The following is a 10,166-nucleotide window of genomic DNA, read 5'->3' as shown; positions in this document are numbered from 1 at the left end:
TTACCTTCTATGCAGTGTATTAAAGGGCATGTCTTCAGCTGGGAATGACTTGCGATGATTCGTGGTCCAGGGCAGTTCTGACAGAATTGTTGCATTAAAGGGGATTTTATGTGTTTTCCTTTTGTTCTGCTTTTCTTCAATATTCATTTTATAATGACCCAAAGGGCATTTTCTAAAAATGAATTTCACTCTTTAATTGATAAGCTCTGCATATACATCATGAAGACTAGTATATTCATTTAAACAGCTCTAGGGAAAATTCCAAGTCTATTCCTGTTCAGTAGTCTTTCTCTGAAACAGTTTCTACATCCATCCTGTATCTTGCTCTGTTTCTTTATTTCTTGACGGTTTAAGAAAATTAAACACTTCAAATAGGAGAATGGTCTACATCACCTAGAAAATCCTGCCCAAAAGCAAATGAATAAAGCAAAACAACCAAGAAAATCCTTATTGAGTGAAACACTTATTGTATCAGAACTTAAAAGAAATTTGTAACATCTATGCAATTATCTTTTGGCAGAATTAGCAGAAGATTGACAGGAAAAATGCAGGAACCTTGTGATATAGAATCCTATTTAGCTAGCATGATAGAAATAACACATATCTTTTATTAACACTATTCAGGTTATACTCAAGATATGCCATTTATCATATAAGTTCGTCATCTTCACAAGTTTTTTATCCAATATTAAAATCAATGACCATTTCAGTTAAATTGATTCTGCAGTTAGATCATTAGTATATTAGATGAGATTGTTTGTTAAAGGACAAGTCCACCCCAACAAAAACTTGATTTGAATAAAAAGAGAAAAATTCAACAAGCATAACACTGAAAATTTCACCAAAATCGGATGTAAAATAAGAAAGTTATGACATTTTAAAGTTTCACTTCATTTCACAAAACAGTTATATGCACATCTCGGTCGGTATGCAAATGAGGGAACTGATGACATCACTCACTCACTATTTCTTTTGTATTTTATTATATGAAATATGAAATATTTTGATTTTCTCGTCATTGTCATGTGAAATGAAGTTTCATTCCTCCCTGAAGACGTGGAATTCCATTATTTGAATATTTTGTGCTTCAGGCAAGGAGGTCCTAATCATCAAATTCGTAAAAATTGAAATATTGTATAATACAAACAATAAAAAACAAAAGAAATAGTGAGTGAGTGACATCATCGACTCTCTCATTTGGATGTAACTGGCTCGTTCATAACTATTTTGTTAAAAATAAGCGAAACTTTGAAATGTCATAACTTTCTTATTTTACATCCGATTTTGATGAAATTTTCAGCATTGTGCTTGTCTGATTTTTCTCTATTGATTCAAATCAACATTTTTCTGAGGTGGACTTGGCCTTTAAGATGTCTTACAGAAGTAGTAGCATCATTAAATTGTCATTCCAGTTTGTTCAATCCTTAATTGCTTTATTGTCAATTCCATTTCTGAAGCAGAGTGATATATCATCATTTTGGTATCTATATCAAGTGGATGTGATTCGTCATTTACGTGTCTAGGTTCAATGTTTTTATCATTTGTTTAATTTCTTATTTCCTCTGCTATTCATCATCCCCATGGATCTCAATTAATTGGACAGCCTTTTAAATTACAGATTGGTTGATCAGTTATTTAACTGTTTTTTTTCCTGACAATAATTATGTTTAGGTTTAAATTGGCCAATTTGTATAGTTAAGTAGATTCGTATTTTCCACATTCATGAAGTTGAAATTTTTGTGGTTAACTGTCTTAATAAAACCTATCCCAAAATAATAAATTATTAAAGAAGAATACAAAAATGAGAGTGAAATCCTTATAGAGCAAAAAAAAATGAATAAAATTGTTAAATAAATAATGAAATAGCAGATAGTAATATCCACTTACTTTACCCATAACCTAGATTTGATGAGGGTTTGACAGAAAATCCTTTTTAATTTAAATCAATTTAAATTGTAGCTAAGAGCAAGACATGAGAAACATTTTTTTATCCTTTCCCCTTCTCACAGTTGAATATTTTTTCATTGTGTATTTTTTCAGGCAGCTGGTTTATTTTAACATCTTGATGTTTGATTGGTGATGCGGAGAAGAGGAGGGAGGGAGGATTCGGAGAGTAGGAGAGAAGGAAAGAGACATGGGTGGGACAATGGAGGACAGAAAATGTGGAAGGAGAGAAGAGAAGAGAGAGGGAGAGAAGAGATGAGAGGGAGAGAAGGTCATTCATGCATAACAATTGCTATTATTACCTCTGTTGTGTCTATTGTGCAAGGATCGAGGAGCGTGGGGGCTGTTGGAACGCCCATTGGCTCACGTGTGTTGTGTAGAATCGAGGCTATGTATATGCGGTGCATTTATAAAATCGCATGCATGATTGTAGTGTGCGGTGCATGTATTGTGTGATCATATCATATCAGACTTATATTGCCTCGTGAGATAAGAGTATAGTGATATAATAAAAGCATGGCAGGCTTCATATGAAGACAATATCCCCTAATCAAGATTATGTGCACTTGCAGAGGTATGTACCACATGCTTTGAGTTGGATGTTATTTAGAGGTTAATACATTATTGATGCTTTGATTGAAAGAGGGATGATAACATTTGATGGATGCCTTTCATGGATTAAATCCATGTCAATAAGATTCTCTTTGGTCTGTTGTTGGTTCTTTGTACTCTGCGTGATGTCTGTGTGTCGAAGGGAGAGGTTCTTGACAAGAACAATTACTGTCATACTCCGCAATTTAATACTCTCATCTTCCTCTACTCTAAAATCAATGTTATTCTACTGATGTGGATGAGGTGGGAGTAGGTGACTGAGTGTACTATAAGGTTTCAGGGCTGGTTGAGTTAAAATAATCAAAGTGATGTATACTTTTTGAGGCATTGCATATTTTTTGTGAAGTACATCTTCGATTTAAGTTGTACATGTATGTCATAACTGCAGCTGTGATCATCTAGCTGTTTATTACTTGTCAGACATGTACATGTATGTGATAACTGGTTCTCAATAAGATGAGAACCACTATCTACTAGATTGATGCCTGGATTTTCATTTACCAACAATATCAAGATGTTTTCAATTTCATAATATCTCCCCAAAGGGTTTTATTTATTAAGCAGAAGAAGCACATGTCCTGCATATAGTCTGGACTAGTCTCTCTTTATAAATGCTATTAACTCTTTATAAATGCTATTAACTCTTTCACAAATTTTTCAGATCAAGGTATACATGTGGTGTCATCTTACAATGATATGCAAATAATAAGCTTTGACTTACTCAAAAAAATGACAAGCCGTTTAATCTTTGGTATAAAGATAGAGAAGTCATTTAAGATCAAGGGCCCTGTTTCATACAAGTTACTATCATTGTATCTTTAGTACCACTCAATGGTAACTACCATGGTAACAATGCTCATAAGCCAATCAGAATCAAGGATTGCATGAAAGTTACCAATGGATGGCTTTTATTCACCAGGGGCCAAGGAATTGATGTTCTCCAACACTTCAACATTCCGTGAGCTCCTGGTTGTTATTTGATAAGCCCTGTAGGATGGACAATTGATAGGTACATGTAAGACGTCCATCCTTGGTCAAGGATTTGATGCGATCCAGTACTCGAGTAAGAGGGTGCAGCGCCATATGTAGTAGCTCTCACTCAAGCCTGCATGTGAATGACACACGGTCACCAGAAGGTGAAGTGATGTATCTCTAGTTTCAGATTAAAGAAACAGATTAAAAATGTAACAGCAGTTTCTGACTTAAACTTTGGCATCAAGTTGGTTTCACTATTAAGCAGAAAATTAAAATTAATGTCTTATTTACCCTGGGTTTTGCCGCTTACATGTAAGCTCAAATGAAATATTCAGTGGGCTTGCATAGCAATGTGCTCGAGAAAATATGAAGGTACATGTATGGTGAAAATGCATCAAAGAATGAAATTTTACATTGTATTTTTTTTTTTACTTTCACATGTGAGCAGCTCTGAGATGAATTCCATAAAATGCAATTTGATATTGTCTGAAATATGAAACTGATTTTGGTTGTGCAATGTGCATTTAATATAATTTTCATATTAGCTTCTATCAGAAAATATTTTCAGTCACCATTATTAATCTTTAAATTTAGTGACTTAATTGAATTTATGAATAACATTTGGGCAGCTACGCACATGTGACGCTGTAAAATCAAGAGTTTATAAATTCACTATTCTTCTGGTCTTGGGGGATTTTCTTCAAACCCAATGTTTTTTTGTCAGTGTAGGTTACATAACTTCATTACAACTATCAAGAACATCTGAGTATTTATTAGATGTTGATCGACCTGATAATGCATAGTTGTAGGAGCTTTTTCCACATTACTTGTTTACTACCTATTATATGATATAAAATTTAATTAGATATACTCATCTAGTAAGTTTCGAAATCATGGAGCTATGTAATTTAGATTTTCATATCATGATCAAATTAATATCCTTATTTTTTTCTATAATTGAAAATGAAAAATAGATATGATCAAACTTGCAGTACATGCAGTTGTTGACTACAAGTACAGAGAATGTAATTGAGGTGATATTCAGTTATTCTACAAGTAGCAGTATTTATAGATTTGTGAGCCCCTCATATGCTGTCCGTGGTCATGTTTAGTCCCATCAATTTGTTTTCCTGTGGGGTAGAACGCAGTCGCATCTAGATTGTAATCCAGCATAGTTGCCACTCGAGTTTTGATACCAGCGAGATGTCTCCAGTCCCACTCATGCATATTTATGCGTGGTCAACCCCTGTCCATCACATGCTGACAGGTTGTTTCTATGAAGCTAGGGCTTCTATTGGCTCATTAGTTCATTAACCCGCTATCTTCGGTCAATGACAAGTAATTCTATTCTCTGCTTTTCAGTGTCATTGGCTATAAAATATTGTGGCCTCTGCTTGAAAAAAATTAACAATTTGAGATAATTTTGCGCTGTCCTCTCATTTTTTTTTCTTGAAAGCAGGAAAAGGAATTTACTTAAGAAATATAGTAATGTAGGTTTAAAGAAAAGCAAACACATGTGAGCAGCTCCATAATATGTAATTTTCATCTAATTTCCATAAAGAACCATTGCTTATAGTTCTTGATGACTTTGAATAAGTTCCCACACTGTCTCTGGTGATATAATGAATGCACTGGTTAAAAAAAAAACAATCAAATTTTTGAGAAAGTGGTGCTTCATGGAATTTATATTAGGTATTGGGATAAGCTTGTTGCATTTATGTGACATCAATCGTGTCGCACCAGATCGTATAGTGTGAGATGGGCTTCACTTACAACATGAAAACTCTGGAGATATCAATTCATAACTGTTATTCTTTGATTTATTTTCACCAAGTCATCAGGATTCCATATGGATACACTCCTAACATTAATGTAGTGCGCATGTTTGGTTCCATTGAACTCTTGAATGAATATTGAATGTCCGGGCTTTCTTGATGCGGATTCCACAACGTAATGTAAATATTTTATCTCGCACTGTTATCATGAGGAAGAATCTGGGCCAAGTCTCATGAGAGAGGCCCATTTTCATGATTCCCACATTTTTTTTCTTAAAGACCACAGTTCGTTTGTATAATCAGCGTTAACGGCCTATCGCCATCCTGGTTTGATTTCGCTTGCAGAGAATAGGACGGACTGCTCAAGGGGAGAAAGTAAAAATAATCTTGGCTCAAGCAATGGCAGAAGAAGCCAGCAATTTCCTCAAATTTTTCAGTGAAGATGTGGAATCTCTAAGATCATTTTGCCCCCTTTCCTTTTGCCTTGGTGTTATCAGTAGATCATTACCCTTCTGAAATCAGTTTCCCTCCTGATATTTATTTCCCTCCTGCTGAATCTGTTTTTCTTAGTGTTTTGTCTGGTTATCTATGCTTTCAACTTCTTGAGATCAAATTTTATATCCTGGTCTGTAAGCCCAACAAAAGTTGTCAGTGTTGGATAAGAAAAGTTGGGTCAATGCTGAGTGGTTATTGAATCTTGTCCTTTAAGCTACCCAGATCAAAGACATTCTTAGCAGAAGATCGGCACCATATATTGGGGGCTGATATTTGTTATTTCAGTCGATAAACAAAAGCAGTTTTTACAAATTATCAAATCTGTTCTTAATTAATTTTTTTTAAGTAAGAGAAAAAAATAAATTTGCAGATCCACTAGAATTTTCTCATTTTGTCAAAATATATGGACTCTAATTTATTTAAGCTGCCTTGTTTTGATTTTATACTGACATTGTCTTTGTCAAAGTTCCCCTTTTGAGAAATGAAAAGATTTTGAGAGAGGAAATTTTGTTACAAATTTACTGTAATCATGTGACAGCAAATTTTACCACTTCCTGTATGTACATGAATTCATTCGGTTATCAGCTAACTAGTCCATTTTGTAAAACCAACCAACCTTGTAAAAGATAGTTTGTTGGTGGTTACCATGCCATAAAACTCACATCACGAGGTAGAATCTTTATAGATGCAATCATTTGATATTTTTTATAGGTATCCTCTATTTTAGGTGTGCCCCTTCCTAAGTACCTTTTACTTGACAGATGACATCTCCGCTAAGGATGTCAAACAGATCTTACAGTCAAGGGTCGAAACGTGATCTTTATCTGCAGCTATCTTGTGACTGATTTGGCCAATTTTCTGTTGAGTCTTCCACGTCTTCATTTAGTCCAGATCAGGTGCTACTTTTATTTCCCTTTGATATCAGTTTACAGTTTTTGTACTTGAAGGTGGCGGGGGGGGGGGGGTAGGTGGGGAAGGAGGGGGGGGGGGTAGGTGGGGAAGGAGGGAGGGAGTGGTGTTAATTTGAGCATTTCCTTGACCTTTTTTGTACCTTGACCAACGTTATTCCTTTGACACTATATCCAACCTATTGCCGCCGCACCCAGGAGAGCTAGTCATATTTCATACTGCCTTTTTGCCATTCTTGTAGTGTTATTTCAATTCACCTTCCATGCAAAATTATGCTATCGATACCATTTAATCAAAATGCTGTTGCAATTAATGGTCAAATTGATGGGAATCATCATTAAATATGGATAAAAAGAAGAATCTTATAACTCTCTTTAACAGGCCGCCTTTTCCTACACTCCTGCTCTCAGTTTGAATATGGAATTGATTTGAAGTTAAAAGCATGAGTGACTGTAGTGGAGTGATTACCCAGTGGATGACTTTGATTTAGACAGCATCATCTATCCAGATCCACCCTAACAACAAGTTGATTCGGGGGGGGGGGGGGATAGAAATTAAACGAGCTTAGCGCTAAATCTGAATTCCACCTATTCTACTTTTGTATGTGCTTAATTCATGAGAACATTGTCTCAAAGCATTATACCGATATATTATTATCGTGGTCATCTGATCCTGACTTGCCCGCTCATATGTATTTTTTCCATTCCATAGAGAAGTATTCCAGCAATAAGCAGCCAAGATTCTATGAGCATTCCAATATTTTAATATAATTTTCATTCTTCCAAATATGTTTTCCCTAACCCCTCTTGGTGCTTTAATCCTTCTCTCTCCCGTCTTTATCTCTTCCTTGCATACATGTATCTTTACATCTCATCTTGATCTATTCAACCTCCTACCCTTTTACCAAGCTCTTCTTAGCCGAGACAGGGAAATGTTTGGGCTCTTGATATCCCCTCACAAATATTATGCCGGTTTTCGCCCCCTACCCCCTGATAGGATCCTAGATAACCCAATCACTCCCCCCTACAGACAAACAACTTCCCGTCCAGTCTTTCCTGTTATTGGTATACACCCCTTCACCGACTTACATCGCTTACTTCTTGGGGAAAAGAGATGAATCCAAACTGATGATACTTTACAGCAACATCCTTTTCTATAATTATATTCCTTTGTATGTCACAGAAGTTGGGTTTCAGTATTGCAATTGACAACTACAAGTTAAAATTTGTTTCCTTTGTCTGTATGGATACTGATAATATTCTGCATTTGTTAGCACTTAATGCAACGGAACACTGTCTCTAGTTTAACAGATCGTTGGACTGGAGCTTGCTTTCATACAATAAATTTGTGTTCAAAGCAATCTCAGATATTCAAGTAAGATATGTCTTATGTAGATTCCAGAAGATTCAATTTAACAGTAACAGATCATCAGAATCTGGCATGCAAGTACAATTTATATTAAAAGCAAGCTTTGATATCCAAGTTAAACATGTCTTTCATGTTAATTTCCCGCATATTGATAATCAATGGAAATATTTGTGAGCCCAAGATTAACTTGAAATATAAAGTAACTACGATTTTACTTTCCTTTTATGACCCTGCACTGTGCCCCATATCACAAAGCACTGCAATTAATCATAGAACAAGTTCTACAATTGATTGCATATTGTGACACAATGTACAATCATTAAAATAAATTGTACAATCAGTCACTATAAAGTTTTGTGTGACGGGTCCCAGGGTCTTGCTCGATTGTAATTTATTTGAGATGCATCGGACTGTAAGGTCATTACATGATTTGTGATATGCAAAATAGGTTGTTAGAGAGCACCTTGGTCAGTAACAAACTATCATGGTAGATATCAAGGGTCATCTATCCTGTGTTTATCCCTGCGTTCACTAAGTGCCTCCATGCTATCTTCAGATGATGATGAACTGCCATCTCTTACCATTGCCCTACCATGCAAGGTTCACTGGACAAACCTACAGGGGATGTCCAATTTGAATTTCAAATCTTGAATGGTGAAGACTTCTTAACCATCTTCTTTACACTGTGTTCATCTGATATGATGAGTCGCTTCAGTAGTCCGCAGAATTCTGGTGGGAAGATCGAAGAGTGGAAGAAAGGGGACAAATTTATGCAATACTACAGGATATGGGGAAAGCTGGTGGCTTGTCTAGTCACGTACATCCTAAATTTTTCATCCTTGATAGTGGCGATATTAGGTTGCACTTTTAATTCAAGGTTATACATGCATAGTGTTTCTGAGACATTGAACAAGTTAGAGCGAAAGTCCCATTATTAAGCAAACCCTGATACAACAATACTGATTGCTTGAGATGATTGTCTACATCAGGTTATACTTCACAGAAACCTTTGTTCTAATCTTGCCATCGGCTGTAACTCCCAGTCAACTTTCTTTGTTGATCTTTTTCTTCTTCCTCCTAATGTGGGCACTGGCTGAGGAAACCATAACATGGCCATGAGCTGTGACATTTGAAGGAAGTGCCTTTCCCATGAAACCAGATTGAAGTTTGGAAGTGACATGACATGGCCAGTGAATACAGTGCCTTGGACAGTTCAGGAAGACTGCTAACAAGGCCTGACCGATAGGCAAGGCTAACCCCAGCTTTACCCCCTTGGCTTAGCTCCGGTAGGAAGCAGGCAGGAATAGGAGTAGGAGGGGGATGGTATGGTTAGTGAGATAGGAGTCAAACAAGGTGTGTGATAGTTATCAAAGGAAAGGATTCTTTAGCAGTGATGGAAAATATTAAGCTGAAAAAGTAGACCTTTTTCTTTGTTCATGGCAACTGGTCATGCAACAAACAACATTCAGTTCAATCCAGTTTCGTTCTGGTTTCAGAACTGATAAAAAATTGCAAATATATTGTTTGTCCCAAATCTAGGACTAAATTGCTGTTCTGATTCAAAGACTTCTTTGTTATTCCTTGACAGTTCAGGTACTCTGTTCTTGAATTCTTAATATGTAGGAAAAACTCCCTATTCTTGCATTTTAGGAGCACATCTGCAGAAGACTGATTCTCATTTTTGCCTTACACTTTAAAAAATGTCATTTTGTTATAAATACATGTTAAACAAATATTAAAGTGCATAGTCATCTTTATCATTGTCAAGACATCTTTCCACTAGGTTTGGATTTAATGACTAGTTAGTTTGTACCAATTTTGCATGGTAGCTGTCTGACATTTTAGTCTTGTTGGTAGGTTTAATGAACAGAAATTAAATCGAGTGCATGTTCAGCTCATAGACATTGCATTTTAACTTTTCCTCAAATTGTCTTTTGAGGTGCAAAAGGGTGTGTATATATGCTCTGTTGAAATTCAGGCCTAGTGTATGGACATCCTCTAGTTGTGATGGGATGTAATAATGTCAGGCATTATCTTTCAAGTTAGTGAGCTCCTTCCCTGATGATTGTGATAACAACAAAAAGAAAC

The sequence above is a fragment of the Lytechinus pictus genome, chromosome 12, assembly GCF_037042905.1.
Source record: "Lytechinus pictus isolate F3 Inbred chromosome 12, Lp3.0, whole genome shotgun sequence".
Taxonomy (NCBI): Eukaryota; Metazoa; Echinodermata; class Echinoidea; order Temnopleuroida; family Toxopneustidae; genus Lytechinus; species Lytechinus pictus.
This window is presented reverse-complemented; position numbering follows the sequence as displayed.